The following is a 19,036-nucleotide window of genomic DNA, read 5'->3' as shown; positions in this document are numbered from 1 at the left end:
TAGCATTGCATCACATTACATGGCAATGCAATGCACAGTTGCTGAAGTTGAACCAAAATGAGCTTGTAATCTGGCTTCTGCAACTTTGAACATGAAAAATCCAATGAGGAGAAGAAAAGCAAAGCCAAAGAGTCCATCCCAAAATCCGACAAACAAGCAAAATGAACAAAAAACATTGAATTCAATTCTTTCTGATTTTAGACACTGCATTAAAGAAGGGGTGCACCGGTCCTGGAGATACTGCAATACCAGGTCAATGCGTGGAGTGGACAGAGCAAGCTCTTTTTCCATCTCCCTGTTCTAAAAATCCATTTAATATATGGTCCCCAGATAGGGGACGTATCAGATATTAAACTGATAAGAACAGATACTACACTTGATCTTAGCCAAAAGGCCGAGAAGCGATAACCAGAATTGGTTTCAAACTACGGAGCCACCCAAGGATCCTGAAAAGTCCATTTGTGGAGATGAGCTCCTGGACTCCCGTTAAGAAGACATGTTGTCAACCTCTAGATCCCTTACATGCCTGCACTTTTCGGCTTGCTGCTGCTGCAATCCACGCGTTTTAGATCTGCATAACTCCACCTCTTTAAACACAGCACCTTCACCCCCTGCTGTTCCCACCCGCCTCAACACCGTTGGAAGGGAGGAGAACCAATTAAGGCGGGGGGTGGGGTGGAACGAGCAGCTGTCTACCCTTAGCAGGAGGGCTCCTGATTACATACCTCTCCTGCTGCTGCTGCTGCTGGCTGTCCAGCAGCAGACTGAAGGTGGCTGCTGCTGTGCACAGGTATATAAAGGCTCAGAGCCTATTATGACACGCGCAGCCAGCGTTCCATTGCCACATTCCATCTACTGCAGGCAGGATACCTGGCTGGCTGAATGTCGCTGAGAAGCTCACAGAGACCGCCATAAGCAACAGTTTAACAGAATGCCACAGACTAATCAACCAAACTTTTTGGGTTGGGTTCTCTTTTATAGTCTGCAGGCATTAAATGAAAGAAGTCAGTGTTCCAGCAGAGGGAGACAACGTTTCAGAAAAGGCATTGTAGCAAACCAAAAAAGAAATTTTAAGCGCAGCAGAGTAACCAGCGCACATACCTGTTAGCTCAGGTGAGTTTAAAAGGCTGCTGTTGATAACAAGGGCATTTGCTAAATAGATGGTGTGTGTGCAACAATATACTGAAAGGTCAATTATATTGTGCAGCTTATCTCACCACCTGTAGTTATTTAGGTGAAAGCTCCAAAATGCTTGCCTAATATGTCTGTTTATCCAAAAGGAAGTAAAAAGGGAGAGCTAGAAAGATAGCATTGCATCACATTACATGGCAATGCAATGCACATTTGCTGAAGTTGAACCAAAATGAGCTTGTAATCTGGCTTCTGCAACTTTGAACATGAAAAATCCAATGAGGAGAAGAAAAGCAAAGCCAAAGAGTCCATCCCAAAATCCGACAAACAAGCAAAATGAACAAAAAACATTGAATTCAATTCTTTCTGATTTTAGAAACTGCATTAAAGAAGGGGTGCACCGGTCCTGGAGATACTGCAATACCAGGTCAATGCGTGGAGTGGACAGAGCAAGCTCTTTTTCCATCTCCCTGTTCTAAAAATCCATTTAATATATGGTCCCCAGATAGGGGACGTATCAGATATTAAACTGATAAGAACAGATACTACACTTGATCTTAGCCAAAAGGCCGAGAAGCGATAACCAGAATTGGTTTCAAACTACGGAGCCACCCAAGGATCCTGAAAAGTCCATTTGTGGAGATGAGCTCCTGGACTCCCGTTAAGAAGACATGTTGTCAACCTCTAGATCCCTTACATGCCTGCACTTTTCGGCTTGCTGCTGCTGCAATCCACGCGTTTTAGATCTGCATAACTCCACCTCTTTAAACACAGCACCTTCACCCCCTGCTGTTCCCACCCGCCTCAACACCGTTGGAAGGGAGGAGAACCAATTAAGGCGGGGGGTGGGGTGGAACGAGCAGCTGTCTACCCTTAGCAGGAGGGCTCCTGATTACATACCTCTCCTGCTGCTGCTGCTGCTGCTGGCTGTCCAGCAGCAGACTGAAGGTGGCTGCTGCTGTGCACAGGTATATAAAGGCTCAGAGCCTATTATGACACGCGCAGCCAGCGTTCCATTGCCACATTCCATCTACTGCAGGCAGGATACCTGGCTGGCTGAATGTCGCTGAGAAGCTCACAGAGACCGCCATAAGCAACAGTTTAACAGAATGCCACAGACTAATCAACCAAACTTTTTGGGTTGGGTTCTCTTTTATAGTCTGCAGGCATTAAATGAAAGAAGTCAGTGTTCCAGCAGAGGGAGACAACGTTTCAGAAAAGGCATTGTAGCAAACCAAAAAAGAAATTTTAAGCGCAGCAGAGTAACCAGCGCACATACCTGTTAGCTCAGGTGAGTTTAAAAGGCTGCTGTTGATAACAAGGGCATTTGCTAAATAGATGGTGTGTGTGCAACAATATACTGAAAGGTCAATTATATTGTGCAGCTTATCTCACCACCTGTAGTTATTTAGGTGAAAGCTCCAAAATGCTTGCCTAATATGTCTGTTTATCCAAAAGGAAGTAAAAAGGGAGAGCTAGAAAGATAGCATTGCATCACATTACATGGCAATGCAATGCACAGTTGCTGAAGTTGAACCAAAATGAGCTTGTAATCTGGCTTCTGCAACTTTGAACATGAAAAATCCAATGAGGAGAAGAAAAGCAAAGCCAAAGAGTCCATCCCAAAATCCGACAAACAAGCAAAATGAACAAAAAACATTGAATTCAATTCTTTCTGATTTTAGAAACTGCATTAAAGAAGGGGTGCACCGGTCCTGGAGATACTGCAATACCAGGTCAATGCGTGGAGTGGACAGAGCAAGCTCTTTTTCCATCTCCCTGTTCTAAAAATCCATTTAATATATGGTCCCCAGATAGTGGACGTATCAGATATTAAACTGATAAGAACAGATACTACACTTGATCTTAGCCAAAAGGCCGAGAAGCGATAACCAGAATTGGTTTCAAACTACGGAGCCACCCAAGGATCCTGAAAAGTCCATTTGTGGAGATGAGCTCCTGGACTCCCGTTAAGAAGACATGTTGTCAACCTCTAGATCCCTTACATGCCTGCACTTTTCGGCTTGCTGCTGCTGCAATCCACGCGTTTTAGATCTGCATAACTCCACCTCTTTAAACACAGCACCTTCACCCCCTGCTGTTCCCACCCGCCTCAACACCATTGGAAGGGAGGAGAACCAATTAAGGCGGGGGTGGGGTGGAACGAGCAGCTGTCTACCCTTAGCAGGAGGGCTCCTGATTACATACCTCTCCTGCTGCTGCTGCTGCTGGCTGTCCAGCAGCAGACTGAAGGTGGCTGCTGCTGTGCACAGGTATATAAAGGCTCAGAGCCTATTATGACACGCGCAGCCAGCGTTCCATTGCCACATTCCATCTACTGCAGGCAGGATACCTGGCTGGCTGAATGTCGCTGAGAAGCTCACAGAGACCGCCATAAGCAACAGTTTAACAGAATGCCACAGACTAATCAACCAAACTTTTTGGGTTGGGTTCTCTTTTATAGTCTGCAGGCATTAAATGAAAGAAGTCAGTGTTCCAGCAGAGGGAGACAACGTTTCAGAAAAGGCATTGTAGCAAACCAAAAAAGAAATTTTAAGCGCAGCAGAGTAACCAGCGCACATACCTGTTAGCTCAGGTGAGTTTAAAAGGCTGCTGTTGATAACAAGGGCATTTGCTAAATAGATGGTGTGTGTGCAACAATATACTGAAAGGTCAATTATATTGTGCAGCTTATCTCACCACCTGTAGTTATTTAGGTGAAAGCTCCAAAATGCTTGCCTAATATGTCTGTTTATCCAAAAGGAAGTAAAAAGGGAGAGCTAGAAAGATAGCATTGCATCACATTACATGGCAATGCAATGCACAGTTGCTGAAGTTGAACCAAAATGAGCTTGTAATCTGGCTTCTGCAACTTTGAACATGAAAAATCCAATGAGGAGAAGAAAAGCAAAGCCAAAGAGTCCATCCCAAAATCCGACAAACAAGCAAAATGAACAAAAAACATTGAATTCAATTCTTTCTGATTTTAGAAACTGCATTAAAGAAGGGGTGCACCGGTCCTGGAGATACTGCAATACCAGGTCAATGCGTGGAGTGGACAGAGCAAGCTCTTTTTCCATCTCCCTGTTCTAAAAATCCATTTAATATATGGTCCCCAGATAGGGGACGTATCAGATATTAAACTGATAAGAACAGATACTACACTTGATCTTAGCCAAAAGGCCGAGAAGCGATAACCAGAATTGGTTTCAAACTACGGAGCCACCCAAGGATCCTGAAAAGTCCATTTGTGGAGATGAGCTCCTGGACTCCCGTTAAGAAGACATGTTGTCAACCTCTAGATCCCTTACATGCCTGCACTTTTCGGCTTGCTGCTGCTGCAATCCACGCGTTTTAGATCTGCATAACTCCACCTCTTTAAACACAGCACCTTCACCCCCTGCTGTTCCCACCCGCCTCAACACCGTTGGAAGGGAGGAGAACCAATTAAGGCGGGGGGTGGGGTGGAACGAGCAGCTGTCTACCCTTAGCAGGAGGGCTCCTGATTACATACCTCTCCTGCTGCTGCTGCTGCTGCTGGCTGTCCAGCAGCAGACTGAAGGTGGCTGCTGCTGTGCACAGGTATATAAAGGCTCAGAGCCTATTATGACACGCGCAGCCAGCGTTCCATTGCCACATTCCATCTACTGCAGGCAGGATACCTGGCTGGCTGAATGTCGCTGAGAAGCTCACAGAGACCGCCATAAGCAACAGTTTAACAGAATGCCACAGACTAATCAACCAAACTTTTTGGGTTGGGTTCTCTTTTATAGTCTGCAGGCATTAAATGAAAGAAGTCAGTGTTCCAGCAGAGGGAGACAACGTTTCAGAAAAGGCATTGTAGCAAACCAAAAAAGAAATTTTAAGCGCAGCAGAGTAACCAGCGCACATACCTGTTAGCTCAGGTGAGTTTAAAAGGCTGCTGTTGATAACAAGGGCATTTGCTAAATAGATGGTGTGTGTGCAACAATATACTGAAAGGTCAATTATATTGTGCAGCTTATCTCACCACCTGTAGTTATTTAGGTGAAAGCTCCAAAATGCTTGCCTAATATGTCTGTTTATCCAAAAGGAAGTAAAAAGGGAGAGCTAGAAAGATAGCATTGCATCACATTACATGGCAATGCAATGCACAGTTGCTGAAGTTGAACCAAAATGAGCTTGTAATCTGGCTTCTGCAACTTTGAACATGAAAAATCCAATGAGGAGAAGAAAAGCAAAGCCAAAGAGTCCATCCCAAAATCCGACAAACAAGCAAAATGAACAAAAAACATTGAATTCAATTCTTTCTGATTTTAGACACTGCATTAAAGAAGGGGTGCACCGGTCCTGGAGATACTGCAATACCAGGTCAATGCGTGGAGTGGACAGAGCAAGCTCTTTTTCCATCTCCCTGTTCTAAAAATCCATTTAATATATGGTCCCCAGATAGGGGACGTATCAGATATTAAACTGATAAGAACAGATACTACACTTGATCTTAGCCAAAAGGCCGAGAAGCGATAACCAGAATTGGTTTCAAACTACGGAGCCACCCAAGGATCCTGAAAAGTCCATTTGTGGAGATGAGCTCCTGGACTCCCGTTAAGAAGACATGTTGTCAACCTCTAGATCCCTTACATGCCTGCACTTTTCGGCTTGCTGCTGCTGCAATCCACGCGTTTTAGATCTGCATAACTCCACCTCTTTAAACACAGCACCTTCACCCCCTGCTGTTCCCACCCGCCTCAACACCATTGGAAGGGAGGAGAACCAATTAAGGCGGGGGGTGGGGTGGAACGAGCAGCTGTCTACCCTTAGCAGGAGGGCTCCTGATTACATACCTCTCCTGCTGCTGCTGCTGCTGGCTGTCCAGCAGCAGACTGAAGGTGGCTGCTGCTGTGCACAGGTATATAAAGGCTCAGAGCCTATTATGACACGCGCAGCCAGCGTTCCATTGCCACATTCCATCTACTGCAGGCAGGATACCTGGCTGGCTGAATGTCGCTGAGAAGCTCACAGAGACCGCCATAAGCAACAGTTTAACAGAATGCCACAGACTAATCAACCAAACTTTTTGGGTTGGGTTCTCTTTTATAGTCTGCAGGCATTAAATGAAAGAAGTCAGTGTTCCAGCAGAAGGAGACAACGTTTCAGAAAAGGCATTGTAGCAAACCAAAAAAGAAATTTTAAGCGCAGCAGAGTAACCAGCGCACATACCTGTTAGCTCAGGTGAGTTTAAAAGGCTGCTGTTGATAACAAGGGCATTTGCTAAATAGATGGTGTGTGTGCAACAATATACTGAAAGGTCAATTATATTGTGCAGCTTATCTCACCACCTGTAGTTATTTAGGTGAAAGCTCCAAAATGCTTGCCTAATATGTCTGTTTATCCAAAAGGAAGTAAAAAGGGAGAGCTAGAAAGATAGCATTGCATCACATTACATGGCAATGCAATGCACAGTTGCTGAAGTTGAACCAAAATGAGCTTGTAATCTGGCTTCTGCAACTTTGAACATGAAAAATCCAATGAGGAGAAGAAAAGCAAAGCCAAAGAGTCCATCCCAAAATCCGACAAACAAGCAAAATGAACAAAAAACATTGAATTCAATTCTTTCTGATTTTAGACACTGCATTAAAGAAGGGGTGCACCGGTCCTGGAGATACTGCAATACCAGGTCAATGCGTGGAGTGGACAGAGCAAGCTCTTTTTCCATCTCCCTGTTCTAAAAATCCATTTAATATATGGTCCCCAGATAGGGGACGTATCAGATATTAAACTGATAAGAACAGATACTACACTTGATCTTAGCCAAAAGGCCGAGAAGCGATAACCAGAATTGGTTTCAAACTACGGAGCCACCCAAGGATCCTGAAAAGTCCATTTGTGGAGATGAGCTCCTGGACTCCCGTTAAGAAGACATGTTGTCAACCTCTAGATCCCTTACATGCCTGCACTTTTCGGCTTGCTGCTGCTGCAATCCACGCGTTTTAGATCTGCATAACTCCACCTCTTTAAACACAGCACCTTCACCCCCTGCTGTTCCCACCCGCCTCAACACCGTTGGAAGGGAGGAGAACCAATTAAGGCGGGGGGTGGGGTGGAACGAGCAGCTGTCTACCCTTAGCAGGAGGGCTCCTGATTACATACCTCTCCTGCTGCTGCTGCTGCTGGCTGTCCAGCAGCAGACTGAAGGTGGCTGCTGCTGTGCACAGGTATATAAAGGCTCAGAGCCTATTATGACACGCGCAGCCAGCGTTCCATTGCCACATTCCATCTACTGCAGGCAGGATACCTGGCTGGCTGAATGTCGCTGAGAAGCTCACAGAGACCGCCATAAGCAACAGTTTAACAGAATGCCACAGACTAATCAACCAAACTTTTTGGGTTGGGTTCTCTTTTATAGTCTGCAGGCATTAAATGAAAGAAGTCAGTGTTCCAGCAGAGGGAGACAACGTTTCAGAAAAGGCATTGTAGCAAACCAAAAAAGAAATTTTAAGCGCAGCAGAGTAACCAGCGCACATACCTGTTAGCTCAGGTGAGTTTAAAAGGCTGCTGTTGATAACAAGGGCATTTGCTAAATAGATGGTGTGTGTGCAACAATATACTGAAAGGTCAATTATATTGTGCAGCTTATCTCACCACCTGTAGTTATTTAGGTGAAAGCTCCAAAATGCTTGCCTAATATGTCTGTTTATCCAAATGGAAGTAAAAAGGGAGAGCTAGAAAGATAGCATTGCATCACATTACATGGCAATGCAATGCACAGTTGCTGAAGTTGAACCAAAATGAGCTTGTAATCTGGCTTCTGCAACTTTGAACATGAAAAATCCAATGAGGAGAAGAAAAGCAAAGCCAAAGAGTCCATCCCAAAATCCGACAAACAAGCAAAATGAACAAAAAACATTGAATTCAATTCTTTCTGATTTTAGAAACTGCATTAAAGAAGGGGTGCACCGGTCCTGGAGATACTGCAATACCAGGTCAATGCGTGGAGTGGACAGAGCAAGCTCTTTTTCCATCTCCCTGTTCTAAAAATCCATTTAATATATGGTCCCCAGATAGGGGACGTATCAGATATTAAACTGATAAGAACAGATACTACACTTGATCTTAGCCAAAAGGCCGAGAAGCGATAACCAGAATTGGTTTCAAACTACGGAGCCACCCAAGGATCCTGAAAAGTCCATTTGTGGAGATGAGCTCCTGGACTCCCGTTAAGAAGACATGTTGTCAACCTCTAGATCCCTTACATGCCTGCACTTTTCGGCTTGCTGCTGCTGCAATCCACGCGTTTTAGATCTGCATAACTCCACCTCTTTAAACACAGCACCTTCACCCCCTGCTGTTCCCACCCGCCTCAACACCGTTGGAAGGGAGGAGAACCAATTAAGGCGGGGGGTGGGGTGGAACGAGCAGCTGTCTACCCTTAGCAGGAGGGCTCCTGATTACATACCTCTCCTGCTGCTGCTGCTGCTGGCTGTCCAGCAGCAGACTGAAGGTGGCTGCTGCTGTGCACAGGTATATAAAGGCTCAGAGCCTATTATGACACGCGCAGCCAGCGTTCCATTGCCACATTCCATCTACTGCAGGCAGGATACCTGGCTGGCTGAATGTCGCTGAGAAGCTCACAGAGACCGCCATAAGCAACAGTTTAACAGAATGCCACAGACTAATCAACCAAACTTTTTGGGTTGGGTTCTCTTTTATAGTCTGCAGGCATTAAATGAAAGAAGTCAGTGTTCCAGCAGAGGGAGACAACGTTTCAGAAAAGGCATTGTAGCAAACCAAAAAAGAAATTTTAAGCGCAGCAGAGTAACCAGCGCACATACCTGTTAGCTCAGGTGAGTTTAAAAGGCTGCTGTTGATAACAAGGGCATTTGCTAAATAGATGGTGTGTGTGCAACAATATACTGAAAGGTCAATTATATTGTGCAGCTTATCTCACCACCTGTAGTTATTTAGGTGAAAGCTCCAAAATGCTTGCCTAATATGTCTGTTTATCCAAAAGGAAGTAAAAAGGGAGAGCTAGAAAGATAGCATTGCATCACATTACATGGCAATGCAATGCACAGTTGCTGAAGTTGAACCAAAATGAGCTTGTAATCTGGCTTCTGCAACTTTGAACATGAAAAATCCAATGAGGAGAAGAAAAGCAAAGCCAAAGAGTCCATCCCAAAATCCGACAAACAAGCAAAATGAACAAAAAACATTGAATTCAATTCTTTCTGATTTTAGAAACTGCATTAAAGAAGGGGTGCACCGGTCCTGGAGATACTGCAATACCAGGTCAATGCGTGGAGTGGACAGAGCAAGCTCTTTTTCCATCTCCCTGTTCTAAAAATCCATTTAATATATGGTCCCCAGATAGGGGACGTATCAGATATTAAACTGATAAGAACAGATACTACACTTGATCTTAGCCAAAAGGCCGAGAAGCGATAACCAGAATTGGTTTCAAACTACGGAGCCACCCAAGGATCCTGAAAAGTCCATTTGTGGAGATGAGCTCCTGGACTCCCGTTAAGAAGACATGTTGTCAACCTCTAGATCCCTTACATGCCTGCACTTTTCGGCTTGCTGCTGCTGCAATCCACGCGTTTTAGATCTGCATAACTCCACCTCTTTAAACACAGCACCTTCACCCCCTGCTGTTCCCACCCGCCTCAACACCGTTGGAAGGGAGGAGAACCAATTAAGGCGGGGGGTGGGGTGGAACGAGCAGCTGTCTACCCTTAGCAGGAGGGCTCCTGATTACATACCTCTCCTGCTGCTGCTGCTGCTGGCTGTCCAGCAGCAGACTGAAGGTGGCTGCTGCTGTGCACAGGTATATAAAGGCTCAGAGCCTATTATGACACGCGCAGCCAGCGTTCCATTGCCACATTCCATCTACTGCAGGCAGGATACCTGGCTGGCTGAATGTCGCTGAGAAGCTCACAGAGACCGCCATAAGCAACAGTTTAACAGAATGCCACAGACTAATCAACCAAACTTTTTGGGTTGGGTTCTCTTTTATAGTCTGCAGGCATTAAATGAAAGAAGTCAGTGTTCCAGCAGAGGGAGACAACGTTTCAGAAAAGGCATTGTAGCAAACCAAAAAAGAAATTTTAAGCGCAGCAGAGTAACCAGCGCACATACCTGTTAGCTCAGGTGAGTTTAAAAGGCTGCTGTTGATAACAAGGGCATTTGCTAAATAGATGGTGTGTGTGCAACAATATACTGAAAGGTCAATTATATTGTGCAGCTTATCTCACCACCTGTAGTTATTTAGGTGAAAGCTCCAAAATGCTTGCCTAATATGTCTGTTTATCCAAAAGGAAGTAAAAAGGGAGAGCTAGAAAGATAGCATTGCATCACATTACATGGCAATGCAATGCACAGTTGCTGAAGTTGAACCAAAATGAGCTTGTAATCTGGCTTCTGCAACTTTGAACATGAAAAATCCAATGAGGAGAAGAAAAGCAAAGCCAAAGAGTCCATCCCAAAATCCGACAAACAAGCAAAATGAACAAAAAACATTGAATTCAATTCTTTCTGATTTTAGAAACTGCATTAAAGAAGGGGTGCACCGGTCCTGGAGATACTGCAATACCAGGTCAATGCGTGGAGTGGACAGAGCAAGCTCTTTTTCCATCTCCCTGTTCTAAAAATCCATTTAATATATGGTCCCCAGATAGGGGACGTATCAGATATTAAACTGATAAGAACAGATACTACACTTGATCTTAGCCAAAAGGCCGAGAAGCGATAACCAGAATTGGTTTCAAACTACGGAGCCACCCAAGGATCCTGAAAAGTCCATTTGTGGAGATGAGCTCCTGGACTCCCGTTAAGAAGACATGTTGTCAACCTCTAGATCCCTTACATGCCTGCACTTTTCGGCTTGCTGCTGCTGCAATCCACGCGTTTTAGATCTGCATAACTCCACCTCTTTAAACACAGCACCTTCACCCCCTGCTGTTCCCACCCGCCTCAACACCGTTGGAAGGGAGGAGAACCAATTAAGGCGGGGGGTGGGGTGGAACGAGCAGCTGTCTACCCTTAGCAGGAGGGCTCCTGATTACATACCTCTCCTGCTGCTGCTGCTGCTGGCTGTCCAGCAGCAGACTGAAGGTGGCTGCTGCTGTGCACAGGTATATAAAGGCTCAGAGCCTATTATGACACGCGCAGCCAGCGTTCCATTGCCACATTCCATCTACTGCAGGCAGGATACCTGGCTGGCTGAATGTCGCTGAGAAGCTCACAGAGACCGCCATAAGCAACAGTTTAACAGAATGCCACAGACTAATCAACCAAACTTTTTGGGTTGGGTTCTCTTTTATAGTCTGCAGGCATTAAATGAAAGAAGTCAGTGTTCCAGCAGAGGGAGACAACGTTTCAGAAAAGGCATTGTAGCAAACCAAAAAAGAAATTTTAAGCGCAGCAGAGTAACCAGCGCACATACCTGTTAGCTCAGGTGAGTTTAAAAGGCTGCTGTTGATAACAAGGGCATTTGCTAAATAGATGGTGTGTGTGCAACAATATACTGAAAGGTCAATTATATTGTGCAGCTTATCTCACCACCTGTAGTTATTTAGGTGAAAGCTCCAAAATGCTTGCCTAATATGTCTGTTTATCCAAAAGGAAGTAAAAAGGGAGAGCTAGAAAGATAGCATTGCATCACATTACATGGCAATGCAATGCACAGTTGCTGAAGTTGAACCAAAATGAGCTTGTAATCTGGCTTCTGCAACTTTGAACATGAAAAATCCAATGAGGAGAAGAAAAGCAAAGCCAAAGAGTCCATCCCAAAATCCGACAAACAAGCAAAATGAACAAAAAACATTGAATTCAATTCTTTCTGATTTTAGACACTGCATTAAAGAAGGGGTGCACCGGTCCTGGAGATACTGCAATACCAGGTCAATGCGTGGAGTGGACAGAGCAAGCTCTTTTTCCATCTCCCTGTTCTAAAAATCCATTTAATATATGGTCCCCAGATAGGGGACGTATCAGATATTAAACTGATAAGAACAGATACTACACTTGATCTTAGCCAAAAGGCCGAGAAGCGATAACCAGAATTGGTTTCAAACTACGGAGCCACCCAAGGATCCTGAAAAGTCCATTTGTGGAGATGAGCTCCTGGACTCCCGTTAAGAAGACATGTTGTCAACCTCTAGATCCCTTACATGCCTGCACTTTTCGGCTTGCTGCTGCTGCAATCCACGCGTTTTAGATCTGCATAACTCCACCTCTTTAAACACAGCACCTTCACCCCCTGCTGTTCCCACCCGCCTCAACACCGTTGGAAGGGAGGAGAACCAATTAAGGCGGGGGGTGGGGTGGAACGAGCAGCTGTCTACCCTTAGCAGGAGGGCTCCTGATTACATACCTCTCCTGCTGCTGCTGCTGCTGGCTGTCCAGCAGCAGACTGAAGGTGGCTGCTGCTGTGCACAGGTATATAAAGGCTCAGAGCCTATTATGACACGCGCAGCCAGCGTTCCATTGCCACATTCCATCTACTGCAGGCAGGATACCTGGCTGGCTGAATGTCGCTGAGAAGCTCACAGAGACCGCCATAAGCAACAGTTTAACAGAATGCCACAGACTAATCAACCAAACTTTTTGGGTTGGGTTCTCTTTTATAGTCTGCAGGCATTAAATGAAAGAAGTCAGTGTTCCAGCAGAGGGAGACAACGTTTCAGAAAAGGCATTGTAGCAAACCAAAAAAGAAATTTTAAGCGCAGCAGAGTAACCAGCGCACATACCTGTTAGCTCAGGTGAGTTTAAAAGGCTGCTGTTGATAACAAGGGCATTTGCTAAATAGATGGTGTGTGTGCAACAATATACTGAAAGGTCAATTATATTGTGCAGCTTATCTCACCACCTGTAGTTATTTAGGTGAAAGCTCCAAAATGCTTGCCTAATATGTCTGTTTATCCAAAAGGAAGTAAAAAGGGAGAGCTAGAAAGATAGCATTGCATCACATTACATGGCAATGCAATGCACAGTTGCTGAAGTTGAACCAAAATGAGCTTGTAATCTGGCTTCTGCAACTTTGAACATGAAAAATCCAATGAGGAGAAGAAAAGCAAAGCCAAAGAGTCCATCCCAAAATCCGACAAACAAGCAAAATGAACAAAAAACATTGAATTCAATTCTTTCTGATTTTAGAAACTGCATTAAAGAAGGGGTGCACCGGTCCTGGAGATACTGCAATACCAGGTCAATGCGTGGAGTGGACAGAGCAAGCTCTTTTTCCATCTCCCTGTTTTAAAAATCCATTTAATATATGGTCCCCAGATAGGGGACGTATCAGATATTAAACTGATAAGAACAGATACTACACTTGATCTTAGCCAAAAGGCCGAGAAGCGATAACCAGAATTGGTTTCAAACTACGGAGCCACCCAAGGATCCTGAAAAGTCCATTTGTGGCTAAGTGCCAGAATTGGCGCATCCTATGAATGCGCCATTTCTGGGGCGGCTGACGGCTGGTGTTTCTAGCCTGGGAGGGGGCCAATATTCATGGCTCCCTTCCTGGGCTATTAATATCAGCCCCCAGCTGTCTGCCTAGCCTTTGCTAGCTATTAAATTAGGGGGGACCCCACGTCATTTTTTTTGGGGGGTCCCCCATTTTAATAGCTAGTAAAGGCTATGTATTCAGCTGGGGGCTGATATTAGTAGCCTGGGAAGCTCCGTGGGTATTACCCCCTTCCCAGGCTTCAAACATCTGCCCCAGCCGTCTGCTTAACCTCCGCTAGAGCCTAAAATTAAGGGGAACCCCACGCCAATTTTTTTAATAATAAATCCTTTATTTTAATACTAAATGACAAGTACAGTAACCAACACTATCACTGTACTTCATATATATGTGACTGACATGTTTCTATCTATCTAATCTATGTGTGATGCTCTATCTTTCTGTTCTAAATTGTCGGGTACCGCTGCTGAATTGCCGGCCGGCTTTTTTAAAGAGACAGTGCATGAAAACACTATTATTTTTTTAAATAAATCCTTTACACTAAATGACAAGTACAGTAAGCAACACTATCACTGTACTTATTATATATGTGACTGACATGTTTCTATCTATCTAATCTATGTGTGAAGCTCTATTCTTTCTGTTCTAAATTGTCGGGTACAGATGCTGAATTGCCGGCCGGCTTTTTTAAAGAGACGGTGCATGAAAACACTAATATTTTTTTTAATAAATCCTTTACACTAAATGACAAGTGCAGTAACCAACACTGTCACTGTGTTTCTTATATGTGTGACTGACATGTTTCTATCTATCTAATCTATGTGTGATGCTCTATTCCTTCTTGTCTAAATTGTCGGGTACCGGTGTATGTCGCTGCTGAATTTGCCGGCCGGCTTTTTTAAAGAGAGTGTCTTCTGAGCAGTTTGTCAGCTTTTGGACACCTTTGCAGGTGTTTTCTATGTGTTTCTATGTGTTTTTGTTTGCCTGCCATTGGTTTTAACGGTGTTCGACGGTGTTCTAAGGTGTTCGACGAACAGTTCGACGAACAGTTCCTCGAACATCCCGGTGTTCGACGAACCGAACCGAACCCGAACACTACGGGGGTGGCTCAACACTAGTGGTGATATCTGAGATGGAGGCTGAACATGAGGAGGAGGAGGAGGAGGAGGAGGATGCGCAGGAGCTGTACACTGTGGGGGCAACTCTGACTGACATAGGGCCCGCAATCCTCGGTGTGGGGAGGATGTGTTCCGTCCCAAGGTCCGACTAGGTCCCGGCTTCCACTATGTTTACCCAGTGTGCCGTCAGAGAGATGTACCGTCCCTGGCCACAAGCACTTGTCCACGTGTCCGTTGTCAGGTGGACTCTCCCAGTAACTGCATTGTTGAGGGCACGGCAGATGCTTTGGGACACGTGCTTGTGTAGTGCGGGGATGGCACACCGGGCAAAATAGTGTCGGCAGGGGACCGAGTACCGAGGGACGGCCACCGCCATAAGATTGCGGAAGGATTCCGTCTCCACCAGCCTAAAAGGCAGCATTTCCAATGCAAGCAGTCGTGAAATGTGCGAATTTAGGACTGTGGCCTGTGGGGCATTAGCTGCGAATTTCCGCTTTCGTTCAAAGGTCTGGGATATGGACAATTGAACGCTGCGGTGGGACGTGGACGTGGACGTTGATGCTGTTTCTTGAGAAACTGCCATAACAAGTGAAGACTAGTGTTGAGCCACCCCCTTAGTGTTCGAGTTCGGTTCGGTTCGTCGAACACCCGTGTGTTCGCCAAACTGTTCGTCGAACTGTTCGTCGAACACCTTCGAACACCGTTAAAACCAATGGCAGGCAAACAAAAACACATAGAAACACATAGAAAACACCTTCAAAGGTGTCCAAAAGCTGACAAACTGCTCAGAAGACATAACTAACACATGGAAAAATGACAAGTACATATAGTCATGCGAAAATAAAAGAGGTGGAGGAGTAAAAGGAGGGGGAGACACAGATATAGGCATGTCATGCCCTTCTAAAATCCAAAAAGTGAGAAGCCGACACGGCCAGTCCGTTCCTGCCCGTGCCACCTCCGTGTCGACGGGTTTGTGCCAGAGCCGCGGTGGACCCTGACGGCCAGCCCCCCTCTCCTAATACTGGTGCCTGTCCGCTGGTGGGTCGAGCCCCCCGCGGTGGGGGGGGAGTAACATCTGCAGAGGAAAGACCATCTTCCAGCCAAACTAACATGTCGACTTCTTTTCGTGGACAATGTGATACGATCCCTTTGTTACGGACACGCCCATCGCTACAAATTCCAGATGAGGCACAAAAACAGCAGGTGCTTCAGCGGATATCAAGTGCTCCTTCAAGTGGGCTCTCCTCCACCTCAACTTCAACATCACAAATACTCCAGTCCTCAGAGGTGTCACCCCAATCGCACTTGCTTCCTCACAGCTCCCAAGTCTCCAGCTGCCCGTCTGAGTATGGGGTAACACAGATGGTTGAGTCTGCACAGCTGTTTACTCATACTATAGCCTGGGAAACGGAGGTCTGCTCCAGAGCTTCTGTTAATCCAGACGAGGAAATGATCTGCACTGATGCCCAGAATCTTTATAAGTCGGATCCAGGACCAGATGAAGAAGGTTCTGAGCATAATGTAGACCCTCGTTCCCAAACTGTAACTCCTGTTGGTGGAGACAATGATGAAGACGATGATGAGACTCAAATACCTGATTGGAGCGACAACTTGATTTTTCGGTCAGGGCAGGAAGAGGTTGGCTTTGAGGACGACGGGTGTGATAACACACAGGGTGATGATGACAAGGTTGGAGATCCCACTTACTGTCAACCCACAGTCAGCCAGTCGATGAGGTCACCCTTGCCTTTGCCTGGCCTTTGGGATGTCGCGGTGGTCGGCTCCCTGGCCCGTACCCTGGGGTCACTCTTTAAAAGGGTGGATAATTGTTAATTTTATAAGAGTTTGTGACACCACCTGTGGTATCTGGTGAGAAGCACCAGTGCTGCAGCAGTCCACTGAGGCCCGTGATAAGGCAGCTCGATGGTATAGCTCCCCACAGGTGGAGCTAGGTCTCAGGGCAGCGTATGCAGGGGGAATGCAGGACAGGCGAGACCCAGCTGGGTCAGAGCAAGAACGGAAACGGACACGGTAGTCACTTCAGTACCTTTTACTGGAGGAAATTCAGGCACATCCTGGAGCACTGTAGGGTGAAGGGTGCATATCAGGATCCTCCCCAATGAGCGGGTGTAGGGCCTCCTGTTTCTTGCCTCTGCGCAGTAAGTTTCTGACCTGCCTGGAGCTAGGCCTAACTTTGTCTCTGTCCTGCGCTGGCTGACCTTGTGGTAGGGCCTTCTCTTGAAGTTCACGCTCCCAGTATGCGGGGCCTAAGCGTCTCCTGGCTCTGTTACGTATCAGCACCTTAGCGATCCTGGGACTTGTAGTTCTCCAGGGATTCCGGTTATGCCTTACTGGGTCATAGAGATCCCGGTAAGCTCGGATCCGGTGTCCGGTAAATGCTTCGGGGTGAGCTGGTTAAGCTCCTCTGCCCCTTATGTACTAACTCGCCACTCGCCTTCGGCCTACTCGGGCCCTCAATAGGCTATTCACACTAACGGCAGCTTGCCGCGCTTCACCGATCTTATGACGCCGGCACACCTTAAGCTCTATCTGGGCTCCCTGAATCTAGCTAGCAGGAGCCTCGTGCTCCACTGCTGAACTATTAACTGAGTTCTCTAGACTAGACTGAGCTCCACTGCAGACTGACCTCTCTTAGGCTTCTCTACTGCAGGAACTCTTCAGAGGAACTGAACTGCCTAGCTCCACCTTCCCTATTTATATCCCTAACGGGCTCCCTCTGCTGGTCTGAGGTGGAAGGTGGAGATGTGTGAATGTTTATGGGGGCCTCTTGTGGAGGATTCCATCAATACACTCTTCTAGGATCTGTGATACCAAGCGCAGCGGGGCGTCACAGATGCTATTGACGACGAGGTTAGGTTGCGCCTTCCTGGACAGAGACGGAGTACTGGAAGCACGTCAACAACTGCATCCTCAACCACAACTCCGCCTCTGACCACAAGTCGTAGTGGCTCTTCAGGTCGCATGGGCTCTAAGCCTTGCATAGCCTGGGCATTTATTCAGATCGATAAGGATGACCCAACTCGTGTTATCTGTAATATTTGTCACCAAAAGCTAAGTAGAGGCCAAAAAATCCATAGTTTGAGTACTTCATGCATGTACCGTCACATGGATATGAAGCATAAGTTGCAGTGGGAAGCTCACTGTGCTACAATGCGGCCTAGCAGGCTGGGCCAACCACCGTCTGCCCCGTCTTGTGCATCCGCGGCCTCTTCATCCTCTGTGACTGGGGGGACAGCAGTCACACATGTTTTTGGACGCAGACCTGCCACCTCTTTACCTGCAACAGCCAGTGTGATTGGCAGGTCGTCAGTTCATTGGGAAGTGGAAACACCTGCTGGTGTTGAGAGCTCTCTGACATCGAGAGCACCACCTTTGGATCAAGGCAACCTAACATGTCCGCCTGCATCTTCCTCACAGACCGGCAGTTTGCCAGGGACACCCTACTCAACCCCGTCAAAGCACAACAGCCAGCCCTCGGTCCCTCAGATGTGGACAAGTAAAAGACCATTTCCTCCTAGCCATGAGAAAGCTAAGAGGTTGAATTTCACCATCTGCAAGCTGTTGGCTACAGAAATGCTGCCTTTCCGCCTGGAGGACACAGTGGATTTTTGAGACCTTATGTCCGTCGCAGTGCCCCAGTACCAGATGCCCAGTCGGCACTACTTCTCAAAGAAAGGTGTGCCTGCGCTCCACCAGCATGTCGCACACAACATCACCGCTTCTTTGAGAAACTCTGTGTGTGACAGGGTGCATTTCACCACAGACACTTGGACGAGTAGGCATGGACAGGGGCGTTACATGTCGCTGACAGGGCACTGGGTAACTATGGTGACAGCAGGACAAGGGGCTGCTGTCCAAGTCTTGCCGTCCCCGCGAGTTGTACGTCAATCCTCTTTATCTAGAAGTTCCTCCACTGCTTCTGCCTCCTCAACCTCCTCTCGGTCCTCCACCTGCACCCAAAGCCTGTCTGGTAATGCCACCTGCTTTCTAACTGCGCACCTCCTTACTATGCTGGCAGCAGGGCTCAACGGCATCAGTGTTTACTTTGAAATGTCTGGGAAATGTGAGTCACACAGCTGAGGACTTGTGGTCAGCTCTGGAGACCCAGTTTCATGAATGGTTGTCTCCACTGGACCTGCAACCAGGGAAGGCCGTGTGCGACAATGCTGCAAACCTGGGTGCGGCCCTTCGCCGGGGCAATGTTACACACGTGCCTTGTATGGCTCACGTGTTGAACCTGGTTGTCCATAAATTTTTAGCCCACTATCCCGGACTAGATGGCCTTCTGCAGAGGGCACGGTCGCTGTGTGCTCACTTCCGC

The 19,036-nt window shown here is 46.6% G+C and overlaps 11 non-coding genes across 11 annotated transcripts; all 11 read right to left on the bottom strand.

Moving 5' to 3' along the window:
- Positions 1–215: 215 nt before the first annotated feature.
- LOC141191834 (U2 spliceosomal RNA) lies at positions 216–406 on the bottom strand. The gene has a single exon (XR_012265535.1). It is a non-coding gene; the product is annotated as a U2 spliceosomal RNA (small nuclear RNA).
- A 1,115-nt stretch (positions 407–1,521) lies between these two features.
- Positions 1,522–1,712, bottom strand: LOC141191833 (U2 spliceosomal RNA). Its single transcript, XR_012265534.1, has one exon. It is a non-coding gene; the product is annotated as a U2 spliceosomal RNA (small nuclear RNA).
- A 1,118-nt stretch (positions 1,713–2,830) lies between these two features.
- On the bottom strand, positions 2,831–3,021 carry LOC141192092 (U2 spliceosomal RNA). The gene has a single exon (XR_012265785.1). It is a non-coding gene; the product is annotated as a U2 spliceosomal RNA (small nuclear RNA).
- Positions 3,022–4,135: 1,114 nt separating this feature from the next.
- LOC141191832 (U2 spliceosomal RNA) lies at positions 4,136–4,326 on the bottom strand. The gene has a single exon (XR_012265533.1). It is a non-coding gene; the product is annotated as a U2 spliceosomal RNA (small nuclear RNA).
- Positions 4,327–5,444: 1,118 nt separating this feature from the next.
- On the bottom strand, positions 5,445–5,635 carry LOC141191831 (U2 spliceosomal RNA). The gene has a single exon (XR_012265532.1). It is a non-coding gene; the product is annotated as a U2 spliceosomal RNA (small nuclear RNA).
- A 1,115-nt stretch (positions 5,636–6,750) lies between these two features.
- On the bottom strand, positions 6,751–6,941 carry LOC141191829 (U2 spliceosomal RNA). The gene has a single exon (XR_012265530.1). It is a non-coding gene; the product is annotated as a U2 spliceosomal RNA (small nuclear RNA).
- Positions 6,942–8,056: 1,115 nt separating this feature from the next.
- LOC141191828 (U2 spliceosomal RNA) lies at positions 8,057–8,247 on the bottom strand. The gene has a single exon (XR_012265529.1). It is a non-coding gene; the product is annotated as a U2 spliceosomal RNA (small nuclear RNA).
- Positions 8,248–9,362: 1,115 nt separating this feature from the next.
- Positions 9,363–9,553, bottom strand: LOC141191827 (U2 spliceosomal RNA). Its single transcript, XR_012265528.1, has one exon. It is a non-coding gene; the product is annotated as a U2 spliceosomal RNA (small nuclear RNA).
- A 1,115-nt stretch (positions 9,554–10,668) lies between these two features.
- Positions 10,669–10,859, bottom strand: LOC141191826 (U2 spliceosomal RNA). Its single transcript, XR_012265527.1, has one exon. It is a non-coding gene; the product is annotated as a U2 spliceosomal RNA (small nuclear RNA).
- Positions 10,860–11,974: 1,115 nt separating this feature from the next.
- LOC141191825 (U2 spliceosomal RNA) lies at positions 11,975–12,165 on the bottom strand. The gene has a single exon (XR_012265526.1). It is a non-coding gene; the product is annotated as a U2 spliceosomal RNA (small nuclear RNA).
- Positions 12,166–13,280: 1,115 nt separating this feature from the next.
- Positions 13,281–13,471, bottom strand: LOC141192028 (U2 spliceosomal RNA). Its single transcript, XR_012265724.1, has one exon. It is a non-coding gene; the product is annotated as a U2 spliceosomal RNA (small nuclear RNA).
- Between the last annotated feature and the right edge of the window lie 5,565 nt (positions 13,472–19,036).

This window comes from Phyllobates terribilis, unplaced genomic scaffold (assembly GCF_046119375.1).
Source record: "Phyllobates terribilis strain yellow unplaced genomic scaffold, ASM4611937v1 Scaffold_52__1_contigs__length_9100884, whole genome shotgun sequence".
NCBI classification, from domain to species: domain Eukaryota; kingdom Metazoa; phylum Chordata; class Amphibia; order Anura; family Dendrobatidae; genus Phyllobates; species Phyllobates terribilis.
Note: the sequence above shows the minus strand (reverse complement) of the source record. Positions and strands in the feature narration are given on the sequence as shown.